The sequence below is a fragment of the Dendrobates tinctorius genome, unplaced genomic scaffold (assembly GCF_039654945.1).
Source record: "Dendrobates tinctorius isolate UK_male_01 unplaced genomic scaffold, ASM3965494v1 ptg000015l, whole genome shotgun sequence".
NCBI lineage: Eukaryota > Metazoa > Chordata > Amphibia > Anura > Dendrobatidae > Dendrobates > Dendrobates tinctorius.
In genome coordinates this window covers 55,128,580-55,141,790 of record NW_027361683.1, presented here as the reverse complement: position 1 = coordinate 55,141,790, position 13,211 = coordinate 55,128,580, and the positions used below count along the sequence as shown (strand labels likewise).

Below are 13,211 nucleotides of genomic sequence, written 5' to 3'. Positions count from 1 at the left end.
AATTGAAATATTCCGATCCCGATCCGGCTGGCTTTACAATGCGGATGTTTCCCGTCCACAGCGCCCAAGCAGTTCGGAAACTGACATATCTGTTGAAACTTTTCAGAAATTTCAATCCACCTCTCTGTTGTGGGCTCTGGTAAAAACTCTTCAGCTAAGGAGTCCCACAGTGCACAGCATGTGTGTTTCACTATTCCAGATATGGTGGAAATCCCGAGTCTGTACTGGAAATGCAGTGACGAAAGGGATTCTCCAGTTGCAAGAAATCTGTGGGGAATTAAAAAACAATCAATTAGTTTAAAATCACAGCATTACATACCAAAACTCAGCTATAACACTTGGAGATACAAACTACCACCAACAAGATTGCAGTGAAAGTGTGCTCTGATGCGAGGCATATCCAATAAATGTGGCTTACCTTAAAGTCACCATCAGACGCTCTGCGGGTGAAACAGAGAAGCGGCAATAGGTGTCCGATTTTCTTATGAGGTGTACAATGCGCTCCACCAAGTAATCAAAATTCTCCATTTTCATCCGAACATATCCAAAAAATGTATCCGGGTTTCGTCTAAGGTCCATGCAGAGTGTAGAATAGACCCCACGCGTCATTCTCTTGGCTGTGATGGGGTGGATCCACAAACGTCGTCTACGATGCCTGATGCGCTGCTGTCTCGCTCTCTCCTTCTCCAGAACAATCACCCTCAAACGATTCGCCTCCGCTGTAAAATACGCCAAATTCTTCAAAATATTTCCAATCACAACATCCATCTTCGCCAGTCACTTGCTCTTCTCTCCAACCTGCACTTTCTCCTCTACAACCTGTCAAAGAAGGGCTGTAGGAACACAGTATATATAGTTTTTCAGTAGCCAATCCCGTTCGGACGGCCACAAGGGGCCTTTTTAAAAACCGGATCCGGCGTAATCCGTCGAAAAACGGATCGAAAACCGGAAGAACCGGATGAGATGGATCCGGTTTTGGCTGTCATGCGCAAGACGGATCCGGCAGAAAACCGGATCCGTCACATCCGGTTTTACAAAACATTTGCCGGATCCGGCGCTCCGGCACGACGCCGGAACGCGCCTGACGCCGAAAACCTGATGTGTGAAAGTAGCCTAAGGCTTCCAGCTCCGAGACCCGCCTGATTGATGTTATAGCTACGAGGAAGACTACCTTCCAGGAAAGGTATGGCAAAGAGACATCCTGTAGCGGTTCAAATGGAGCTTCCTGTAGAACGCTTAGAACCAGGTTCAGGTCCAAGGCGTCCAGAGGGGCCCTATAGGGAGGTACCAAGTGGGAGACCCCCTGTATGAAGGTCTTTACCTGCAGATTGGTAGCAATCCTGCGCTGGAAAAGAACGGATAAAGCCGATATCTGTCTCCTGAGGGAATTTGGAGCTAAACCTGAGTCTAGGCCAGACTGGAGAAAGGCTAAAATGTTGGGAATAGAGAATCTCAGTGGAGAACAACCGCGGTCCCTACACCATGTGAAGAAAACTTTCCAGGTGTGGTGGTAAATACGTGCTGAGGCGGGCTTCCGGGCGCTAACCATTGTAGCAACTACATTGCGGCCGAACCCAGCCTGGGTGAGAATCCAAGATTCAACGGCCAAGCCATCAAACACAGGGCCCCTGAGTTCGGGTGGTAGATCGGGCCCTGGGAAAGTAGGTCTGAGCGCTCTGGCAGTCACCAGGGAATGTCGGCGAGTAGCTGCACCAGGTCTGCGTACCACGCATGACGAGGCCAATCTGGGGCCAACAGAATCACTGGAACCTCTTCTGCCTTGATCTTCTTGATGACCCTCGGAAGTAGTGGCAGTGGGGGAAATAGCTATGGGAGACGAAACTGGTTTCATGGCAGAACCAACGCATCCACGGCGATTGCCTGAAGGGTCCTGGGACCGAGCGATATATGCGGGCACCTTGGCGTTCACCCAGGAGGCCATCAGGTCCACATACGGAGTTCGCCAACGTTGACAAATCTGATGGAAAACTTCGGAGTGTAGTGACCATTCCCCGGACGCAAGACCCTGTCGGCTGAGGAAGTCTGCCGCCCAGTTCTCTACACCCGGGATGTGGACTGCCGAGATCGAGTGGTTTCTCTCGTCCCAGGAGAGAACGTGCCCCACCTCGTGCATGGCCGCCTTGCTGCGGGTGCCCCCCTGATGATTTACGTAAGCCTCGGCCGTGGCATTGTCTGATTGGATCCAGACGGGGCAGCCTGCTAGGAGATGATGGAAATGCTGCAAAGCCAGCCGGATCGCTCGTATTTCTTGCAGGTTGATCGGGAGGCGTGCTTCCCTCGGCGAACAACGTCCTTGGGTCGTATGATGGCGAAAAACCGCTTCCCAGCCGAGGAGGCTGGCGTCGGTTGTGACCACCAGCCAATGGTCCGGGGGAAAAGGTTTTTCCTGAAGAAGGGAGGAACTGATTGTCCACCACCCGAGTGCCTGCCTGACCTGCGCGGACAAATGGCAGTGGTTAAGAGTAAATGGGTTCTTTTCCCAGGATGCCAAGAAGGCGTGTTGCAGGGGGCGAAGATGGAGCTGGGCAAACGGAATCGCTTCCATTGCTGCCACCATTTTTCCTAAGACCCTCATGCAAGAACGAATGGTATGAGGGACTGGTTGGCAAAGTGCCTGTACTCCCTGCCGAAGAGCTAGGGCCTTGTCCTGAGGGAGAATTACCAACCCTCGGGATGTGTCAAAGATCATCCCTAAAAAGGAAATCCTCTGGGCTGGGACAGGGGATGATTTCTTCAAGTTGACCAACCACCCTAAGCAAGAAAGAGTATCTAGCGTGATGTTGACGCTCTCCTCGCATGCTCGAAATGAAGGGCCCTTGACCAGGAGGTCATCTAAGTAAGGCAAGACGACTATGCCCCGGGAGTGCAGGATGGCCATGACGACCGCCATGGCCTTTGTGAACACTCTGGGGGCGGTGGCTAGCCCGAAGTGCAGGGTTGCTAACTGGAAATGTAGGCCATTGATAGCAAAGCTTAGAAACCTTTGATGCAGAGGGAAAATGGGAATGTGTAGATAGGAGTCTTGAATGTCTATAGAGGCCAAATATTTTCCCTGCCCCATGGCAGATATGACTGAACGGAGAGACTCCATCTGGAAATATCTGATCCTGATAAATCTGTTCAGGACCTACAGGTCCAGAATGGGCCTGACAGTCTCGTCCTTTTTGGGGACCGTTAACAAGTTGGAATAGAAGCCCTGAAATTTCTCGTTTTCTGGTACGGGAACAATGACTGTTGTGCTGGAGCAATTCGATGACCTTGAGTAAAGCCTTTGCCCGGGTATCTACTTTGGGAGGACGGGAAAGAAAAAAAACATCTTGGGGGGTACTTGACAAATTCTATCTTGTACCCCGAGGACACCAGCTCTCTTACCCATGTGTCATGTGTGACGGTGAGCCAGACGTGGCAAAACCAAAGTAGGCAACCGCTTACCTTGCTGGTTTCGCCTGGAAATTGCCTCAAGTCATTTGGCTGAAGATCTCTGGGACCTAAGTCCCCTTGACCTGGGCTGGTGGGTACGCATTCTCCCTAACGGGTTAGCTCTATAGGAGACTTGACGATACCTGCCCTGGTTGGGGCGACCTGAAGCGGCGGGATTGGCCGCTGTAGCCCACCCGGGGTAGCAAAAGGCCCGGAAAAATGCCTGAAACTGGTGACGAAACGGCTGTTTGACCCTTTATTGAGGGAGAAAACCGCTCTTCCCCCCCTGTGGAGTCAGAGATGAGCTGATCTAACTTCTCTCCGAATAGGTGGCCGCTCTGATAAGGCAAAGAAGTCAAGGATTTCTTGGAGGATGAGTCTGCCAGCCATGTCCTTAACCACAGAGCTCTCCTAACGGAAATTGCATTTGCGGCAGGGAGTGCCACGCAGTTGACCGCATCTAAAGATGCATTGATTAATTAGTCACAGGCCAAAGTGATCTGATTTGCGATCTCTGATACCTTTGCTGTAGGTCCATACCCTGCAAGGCTCTGTTCAATGATTCTTACCAAGAAACCATGACCTTGGCTTCCCAAGTTGCCGAGAACGAGGGAGAGAGTGCTGAACCTGATGCCTCAAACACTGAGCGAGCCAAGCTCTCTGAGACGGTCAGTGGGATCTTTAATAGAAGAACCACTAGGTATGGATAACAGGGTTTTAGAGGCCAAGCATGACACGGGTGGATCTACCGTTGGGGATTCCGCCCATTTTTTACAGAGATCCGGGGCAAACGGGTATCTTGCCTCAAGCGCCTTCTGGTCTGAGAAACGCCTGTCTGGCCGTTCCCTGTGTCGTTGCACTATGTCCTCAAACTCTGGGTGTGTGCCAAATACTCTATGAGGTCGCTTGACTCGCTTAAATGACACCTTGTGACCTGAAGCCAAGGTGAATTCATCTTCCCAAGAGTCTGTTTCCTGATAACCCGGAGTATCTAAATCAAGGGGCTCGTCCGAGTCGTAATCTGAGCTTTGCTCGTTATCGACTACTGGTGAAGGCGAGCGAGAAGCGGAACTCATGGATGCCGAGGCACCGGACGGACCGGGAGACGCCGTGTGGGTTTGTTTCCCCCGCGTCTGCCTGCAGTGAGAGTGGCCCCTGCAGGCCGGAGGCTCCTGTGAGGTGGAGCACCCCTCTAAGACAGGCGAGCCACTATCCTTGCCCCTATCTGGGGCTCGAAGGGACTCTATTGCTCTAGTAAGTGATGCCATAGACTGCGACAGAGATAGAGCCTATTCAGGGGACTTGGTACACCGGGCTCAGTCGCAGGGGAGGGCTCCTGGGCGCGTTCGGAATCGCAGGCTTCGCATAATCGCTTGCTCTGCGCCTGCGGAAAAGCGGACCGACAGGAGATGCATGCAGCGTAGAAACGAGTGCATCATAGCTTTTCTGAACATGCTGTATCTGCCAGGCACTAGTGCTGCAGACCGCTGGAGCGGAGTGGCCACGCCCCGCTTTCACCTAGAGTGGCCTCTCGGGGGGTTGGGGGGTAGCACTTACCCCAGTCCTGTGCCCTCTCACCATCCTGGAAGTGCAGAGCGCTGCCAGATTCAAAAAATGCACGCTTCAGCTGTGGGCGGGCCGCCGGAAGAAGGGGTCCTGGGGGTGGTACTTCCGCCTGTGGCCTAGCATCGGTCCGAAGTGAGGGGCTACATTTTTCGGCACCCACCCGAGCCACGGGGAGCGGGCCTGCCAGAAGTGACACGACGATGGCTGAAGCCGGGCACTGGATTTTTTGTGTCCGCCCTCGACGGGGAGGGAGGGGCGGGCTCACTGGATACGGAGGCCTAGGCCGGGGACAAGGGTCCGGCGCTGCCGGACGCCCGGAAACGCCCGATGGAGCCATCCTGCAGCGGAAGCTACACCAAGGTCCAGCCTGCCCTGGGGAACGTTGCTACAGGAGCCCTCCCAGGCCACCCTCCTCCGTGATCCCTCATGACGCTTTAACCCAGCTCAGGTTAGAGGGGAAGGGGTCTGCATAAAGGACGGTGCAGGCAACCTAGCTCCGTCTTCCCTATAGGGGATGGTGATGCAGTGGGGGCCGTACGGACTGTACTCGTGCCTCTGTACAGCCTAGGGTTTCAATACCTTAGGGTAGTCAGGGCTGAGTCCGGCATCATGTCCCAGGTTGCGGGAGAGGATACGTGGAGGCGACACTCGCACCCGCTTTCAATAGGGTCCGTCGCCTCTGCCTCATCTTCATAGAAGGAAAAAAGAAAAAAATAGAACTACACGTACCAGTAGTTGGGTTTCTAAGACCCTCCATGACAGCACACAGGACAGCACACAGGAGCTTGCCTCCCCATCCTAATTAGGGACAGGAAACAAGAGGATAAATAGCCCTCCCCTTCCTCTAATCCCCAGTGTTTTCTAAGGACCACATAGCGCGAATGCTTGAAATATTTATTCATATAAGTCACATGAACAAAATTCGTTAAGGGGGGAAATTAGTGTTTCCTTACCTCATCCAATTGGATGAGGTCGCCCCCTCTCAGTTACTGGCGCTTTTTTTTTTTAAATTTCCCGCCAAGATGGCGGTGCGATCCACTGTGGAACGCAAGGCGGAAGTGATGTCGCGCCTTCGGACCCGGCGGTGAACGTCACTTCCGGTGCAAGCCGCTCGGTTAGAGATGAGCATGCGGCGCGCGGGGGGAGCGAATCCCGGGCTGGGGAGCTACAGGAGGCCCCCAGCCCGACTCACCATCCAGCATTGCCGGAGCACCGGAGGATGGTGCAGGTCCCGCCAGCGGCGGGAGCAGCTTCCGGGGAGGAAGGTCCGGGACGATCGACCCCGGCTCACAGGTAAGAAAACTCCGGGATCTCGCCGGTCCCATCCACGGAGCACACAGAACCTCTTCATCCCTGTTAGGGACAGGAAAACACTGGGGATAAGAGGAAGGGGAGGGCTATTTAACCTCTTGTTTCCTGTCCCTAATTAGAATAGGGAAGCAACCTCCTGTGTGCTGTCGTGGAGGGGATTAGAGAAAAGAAAGTCTGGAAAAAACAGACGTGTGCCTCCAACGGACACTGAGCATGACCTGGTTTTCGCCCGCAATCAGGGCGAGGGTTTATATGGCAGAGGAGGAGATAACCTCTTTTTCATTCACTTAGTGTCAGCCTTTTGGCGGCAGTAGCATACACCCACAGTCCTGTGTTCCCCAATGAGACGAATGAGAAAATGGTTTGTTTGCCCTTTTTGTCTGTTCACTAAAGGGGTTAACTAGTGGGACAGTTTTATAGGTGGGGTCATTATGGAGGATACCAAATATGTGTACTTTTATTGTTTAGATTTTTTTTCAAATATTTATTTAGTGATAAAAAAAAAAAATCAGTATTTAGTCTATATTTTTTAAAATATTTTTACAATTATTTAAAAAAATTTTTTTTATACTTTATTCTGACTTTTATACTTTGTCCCACTATGGAACACTCATTTTTTGCAGGCTGATCGCTTCTATAGTATGCAGATGAAGCCGCATCTGCATGCTATAGAAGCTGTAAGCGCTGCACTCAGTGCACACTGCCCTGAGAGACTTCCTGATCATGCACTGCGCATGACAGGAAGTTCTCGGGTTACCATGGCAGCAAACGGGACCCCACGTCACGCAGCGGTTCGAATCCAAAGGCAGACCCCCACAGATTTTTTTTCTTTTTATTCTTATTTGTCACAGCTAATTTTTTTTCAGATCGTCAAAAGACCAAATCCATTTGGAAAATTCAAAAAGAGCAGTCACCTGTAACTGAGGTTTTTTAGATTCAAAAAATATATATTTGTTTAATAATGCAAAGTTATAACATTTTCTCAATGTACTTTCTGCATATATTCCTCATTTCATCATATTTTCGGTCCTGATCATGTGATGAACCCAGAGTTGTACAAATGCTGCCCATGGATATATTTAATTGTACTAATAATATTCAAGGCATAAGAAATTTTGTAATATATTTTATCAAAGAAATTAGCTTTTTCCACTTAAGTCTCCTTGTAGTAAAAATTCCTCAAACACTAAAAAAAAAAAACAACCTGCTAAAATCCATCTTGCCTAAGGGCTTCATTGAGACGAATGTCAGTTTTTCACATACAAGTTTTGCGGTTTTCACGGATATTTTTTCAATAAATGTTTGATAGGAGAAACCTCCATTTTTCTGTTTTTGTTTTTTGCATACAACAAACAAAAGGTAAAGATGATTCTCTGATGGTATAAGCAGACACATTCACAAAACACTGATTAAAATCTAATACAAAACACTGATTTAAAGGGAAGGTGCCATCCCCCAAAAAAATTTTCAGCAATTGAAAAAATGTAAAGAATTAATGTTTACATTTTCTTAAAAAATATTATCATTTGTTTTTAATTTTGTAAAATATGAAAAATAATTTTAAAAAGTTTGGCATTTCCACTTAACACTAGGGGGAGCAGATACTGAAATTTGGCACAAAAACCTAGTGTACAACTAGCTCACATTATTGTCCTGCAGTAATTATGGGCATACAGTGTCCATGATGTTTGATTTTGATATATGATCATGCCCTAAAATGGACACTGTATGGGCGGAATCTGCTGACATGGGTGTGGTGTCACTCCTCTCCTCCCCTTCTGGGTGTTTGCTAAGGGAAAAGAGAGGATGACATCTAGGAACACAGTGAGCAGCCATTTTGATGGGGCCTGCAAAGTTACTGACTGTCTTTTCATGTAAAGTCTGGATCAGAACAGGTCACCAATCAGCAGAAATGTGTCCTGGATTTCTGTGGAGCAGACAAGCAGACGGTCCATCCATGTGTATAAAACACAGCGCTCTATGTACAATCCCTGGCACCGAACAGGGTGCCCCCCACAGACCAGCACATTGCTCTCCTGAAATACTCTGTGCTGCTGTCACCCTGCTCCTTCCTCCATATATAAGGCCCCTGTCGCCTCGCTTTCACACATCGCCAGGACAGGATCTGAGGAGAGGAATGGGGTCTTCGGTCACCGAGGATGGCAGGCAGCAAGGATTCTGGGAACAGGGTGACAACAGCACAGAGTATTTCAGGAGAGCAGTGTGCTGGTCTATGGGGGGCACACAGAGAGATATATGGTAGAGGGAGCAGAGTGACAGCAGCACACAGTATTTCAGGAGAGCAGTGCGCTGGTCTATCGGGGGCACAGAGGGAGATGTATGGGGGAGGAGCAGGGTGACAGCAGCACAGAGTATTTCAGGAGAGCAGTGCGCTGGTCTATGGGAGGCACAGAGGGAGATATATGGGGGAGGAGCAGGGAGACAGCAGCACAGAAATCCAGGAAACATTTCTGCTGATTGATGGCCTGTTCTGATCCAGACTTTGCATGCAAAGACCCCATTCCCCTCCTCAGATTCTGTCCTGGCGATGTGTGAAAGCGAGTCGACAGGTGCGGTCCGGGGTGACGCTGGGAAGCAGGCTGGGGGGGGGGAATGGAGCCACATACAGTAACGATAAAAATGAGACCCCTCTCTTCAGCTGCCTCCCCAGCCCTCCCCTGACTGCACCTATTACCCCTGACCCGTGTGCAGGTGCTCAGCCAGAACCACCCCAGAATGGGTCCCCTTTTAGCAGATCACAAATAATACCGCCATATACTTCACACACAATGCCGCCATATAGATCATACACAATACCACCATGTAGATCACACATAAAACCAGCAGGGTGACAGCAGTATTTCAGGAGAGCAGTATCACACGGCAGAGAATTAGATACACGGCTCAGCAGACAGTATCACACAGGAGAGGATTAGATACACGGCTCAGCAGACAGTATCACACAGGAGAGGATTAGATACACGGTTCAGCAGACAGTATCACACAGGAGAGGATTAGATACACGGTTCAGCAGTCAGTATCACACAGGAGAGGATTAGATACACGGTTCAGCAGTCAGTATCACACAGGAGAGGATTAGATACACGGCTCAGCAGGCAGTATCACACAGGAGAGGATTAGATACACGGTTCAGCAGTATCACACAGGAGAGGATTAGATACACGGCTCAGCAGGCAGTATCACACAGGAGAGGATTAGATACACGGCTCAGCAGGCAGTATCACAGGAGACAGTATTACAGATATGCCCACACTGGTGAAACTTCCAGCCTCCCCCAATTATACACTAGACTATGGGCTATATACACTCACTGGCCACTTTATTAGGTACACCATGCTAGTAAGGGGTTGGACCCCCTTTTGCCTTCAGAACTGCCTCAATTCTTCGTGGCAGAGATTCAACAAGGTGCTGGAAGCATTCCTCAGAGATTTTGGACCATATTGACATGATGGCATCACACAGTTGGCGCAGATTTGTCGGCTGCACATCCCTGATGCGAATCTCCCGTTCCACCACATCCCAAAGATGCTCTATTGGATTGAGATCTGGTGACTGAGGAGGCCATTTGAGTACAGTAAACTCATTGTCATGTTCAAGAAACCAATCTGAGATGATTCGAGCTTTATGACATGGCGCATTATCCTGCTGAAAGTAGCCATCAGATGTTGGGTACATTGTGGTCATAAAGGGATGGACATGGTCAGCAACAATACTCAGGTAGGCTGTGGCGTTGCAACGATGCTCAATTGGTACCAAGGGGCCCAAAGAGTGCCCAGAAAAAATTCCCCACACCATGACACCACCACCACCAGCCTGAACCGTTGATACAAGGCAGGATGGATCCATGCTTTCATGTTGTTTACGCCAAATTCTGACCCTACCATCCGAATGTCGCAGCAGAAATCGAGACTCATCAGACCAGGCAACGTTTTTCCAATCTTCTACTGTCCAATTTCGATGAGCTTGTGCAAATTGTAGCCTCAGTTTCCTGTTCTTAGCTGAGAGGAGTGGTACCCAGTGTGGTCTTCTGCTGCTGTAGCCCATCTGCCTCAAAGTTCGACGCACTGTGCGTTCAGAGATGCTCTTCTGCCTACCTTGGTTGTAACGGGTGGCAATTTGAGTCACTGTTGCCTTTCTATCAGCTCGAACCAGTCTGCCCATTCTCCTCTGACCTCTGGCATCAACATGGCATTTCCGGCCACAGAACTGCCGCTCACTGGATTTTTTTTCTTTTTCGGACCATTCTCTGTAAACCCTAGAGATGGTTGTGCGTGAAAATCCCAGTAGATCAGCAGTTTCTGAAATTCTCAGACCAGCCCTTCTGGCACCAACAATCATGCCACGTTCAAAGGCACTCAAATCACCTTTCTTCCCCATACTGATGCTCGGTTTGAACTGCAGGAGATTGTCTTGACCATGTCTACATGCCTAAATGCACTGAGTTGCCGCCATGTGATTGGCTGATTAGAAATTAAGTCTTAACACACAGTTGGACAGGTGTACCTAATAAAGTGGCCAGTGAGTGTATGTCACTGTCCTCCTCAGACAGCCATAAAAGCTCTCATAAAAGCAAAGGTGTCAGATTACCGGAGATCACTGGGGCTGTGTGTGAGTGAGGAGGCAGAGACAGAGCAGGAGGACAGTGGAGCTGGAGCAGGAAGCACGGTGCAGAAAGTGGAGCTCAGGGGATAGCACTGGGCTACAGTAAAATGGTGCCCAGCCACACCTACAGCAGTGAATGGTGCATCCCACAGGGGCGTGCCCAGTTCACTGCTAATGAGGCTGCATGGTGGGGTCGGGAGCCGACCGCAGTCTCCTATGTCCAGGGACGGCCATATTTGCAGACTGTACGAGTCCTCCACAGATCTGCAAATCAAGATGGCAGCGCCCAGTGGCTACATTAAAACATTATTACAAACAAACCATAAATCCTAGTTAGTACAACATTTGCTGAAACAACATGTTTTGTTACTTACTCTTTTTTTGCAAATTATATAAAATTGCGGCACCTTCCCTTTAAAGTAATTCAGTTTTTGGTGTACAAGAAAAATCACTAACATCAGAATGAGGTCTAAGGCTATGTGCCCACGGTGCGTGTTAAAACGCACACCAAAAACCGGACTCCTTCCCAGAAATAAAGCGGTTTTTCAGCGCGATTTCACCGTGATTATGATCGCGATTTTGCCGCGATTTTCGTGTGCGATATTCAAGCACTTTCCAAGCGATTTGAAGCATCGCTTGGAATGTGATTGACAGGTTGGTCACACTCGTCAAACAAAGTGTTTGACAAGTGTGACCAGGTTTTTACTATTGAGGCCGCCTATGCCGCATCAATAGTAAAAGATAGAATGTTACAATGCTAAAAAAAAATCGGTGTATATTTACCTTCCGGCATCCCGCGCTGCATTCCCGGGCCACAGCGTTCCCAGTAATGCCTTGCGAGACCTGTGATGACGTAGTCTCGCGTTGCTATAGCGATCTCGCGAGACCGCTAGTCACGCGAGACTACGTCGTCACTGGACCGTGCCGCAAGGCATTACTGGGAACGCTTAGGCCGGGAATGCAGCGTGGGACGCCGGAAGGTAAATATACCCCGATTTTTTATTTTTTATTCTTTTTTTTACAGGGGTATGGTACCCAGGGCCTGGAGGACAGTCTCCTCTCCTCCACACAGTGGGTACCAACCGCACATGAGACGCTTAATTTCCCGCATGGTGGGCATAGCCACATGCGGGAAGTAAGCGGTTCTCATGCATTCCTATGGGTGCGGAATCGCGGCAATTCTTTGCGATTCCGCACAAAAGAATGAGCATGCTGCGATTTTTTCCGCGATGCGATTCCGCCACGGAAAAAAGCGCAGCATTAGCACAGCATGTGCGGAATGCCATAGGAATGCATGGGGGGCGTTCTGTACACGATTTTTAAACGTTTTTGCGCCGAAAATCGCGACAAAAACGCTTAAAAATCGCTACGTGGGCACACAGCCTAAAAGTGACGTGTCAGCAAGTTTTCGTGCCAGTCATGAGAAAATTAGTAGAAAATTCAAATGCAAAAGAGCCCTGAAATGCACAGGGGTAGGGCAATGGTTTGGAAAGCTAATTTCAAGTGCACTCTGTTTCCAGTGCATTTCCAACCTGATTAGCATGTGGCTGCTCTGTTAGATTTTTCATATCTGGTACCATTGATCGATTTTTGATTAAATACATTTTCATTGGGGTGAGTGGGGGGTGGGAGTGGGAAGTGAAAACACGTATACACTAGGGTGACCGCAAAAAATCGATGTCGGAATGTTGTCCGTCTGGACCCCACAAAACGATTCCCCTTTCCAGATTTTGAGATAGCCAAAATTTGAGCTCGATCAAACGACGTTAACCCGTGCCGCTCGTCGCTCAAAGTTTGAAAAAATCCAAATTGAGGTATTTTAAGATTTAGGTATTTTGCATAGTCTGTTAGACTATAAAGAATGTGACAACAACATTGCAGAAATAGCCCTGACCAAATTTTCGAACCATTTGTGGTATTTGAATGCAGAGTTGGTGGGATTATCGTTTTTTGATCCCACCATTACAGACAATGAAAAGTTGTTAATGGCTAATAAATTGCTCAGTAGCACAGATGAACCATCAGAGCACGCTAGGGTTGTAAATCCAAAAGTTAGGAAAGAAAAATTAAAAGAGGTAGGAAGTAACCGACTTTAACGACCTTCTGACAAAAGATGAAGAACAAAAGCAATATGTCCTGCAAGTTGTAAGCAAATGCCGAGCATTATATTCTGACGTTTCAAAAACTACTTTAACAAAAGCTCTAGAATAGATTAGATAACTATGTAAAATTATCAACTCATGTAGGTTAGCGTGCTCTGATGGTTCATC

The 13,211-nt window shown here is 49.0% G+C and overlaps 1 protein-coding gene across 1 annotated transcript in view; it reads right to left on the bottom strand.

Moving 5' to 3' along the window:
* Positions 1–13,211, bottom strand: part of DNAJC8 (DnaJ heat shock protein family (Hsp40) member C8) — a 312,788-nt gene that overhangs the window by 43,061 nt on the left and 256,516 nt on the right. The window lies entirely within an intron of this gene.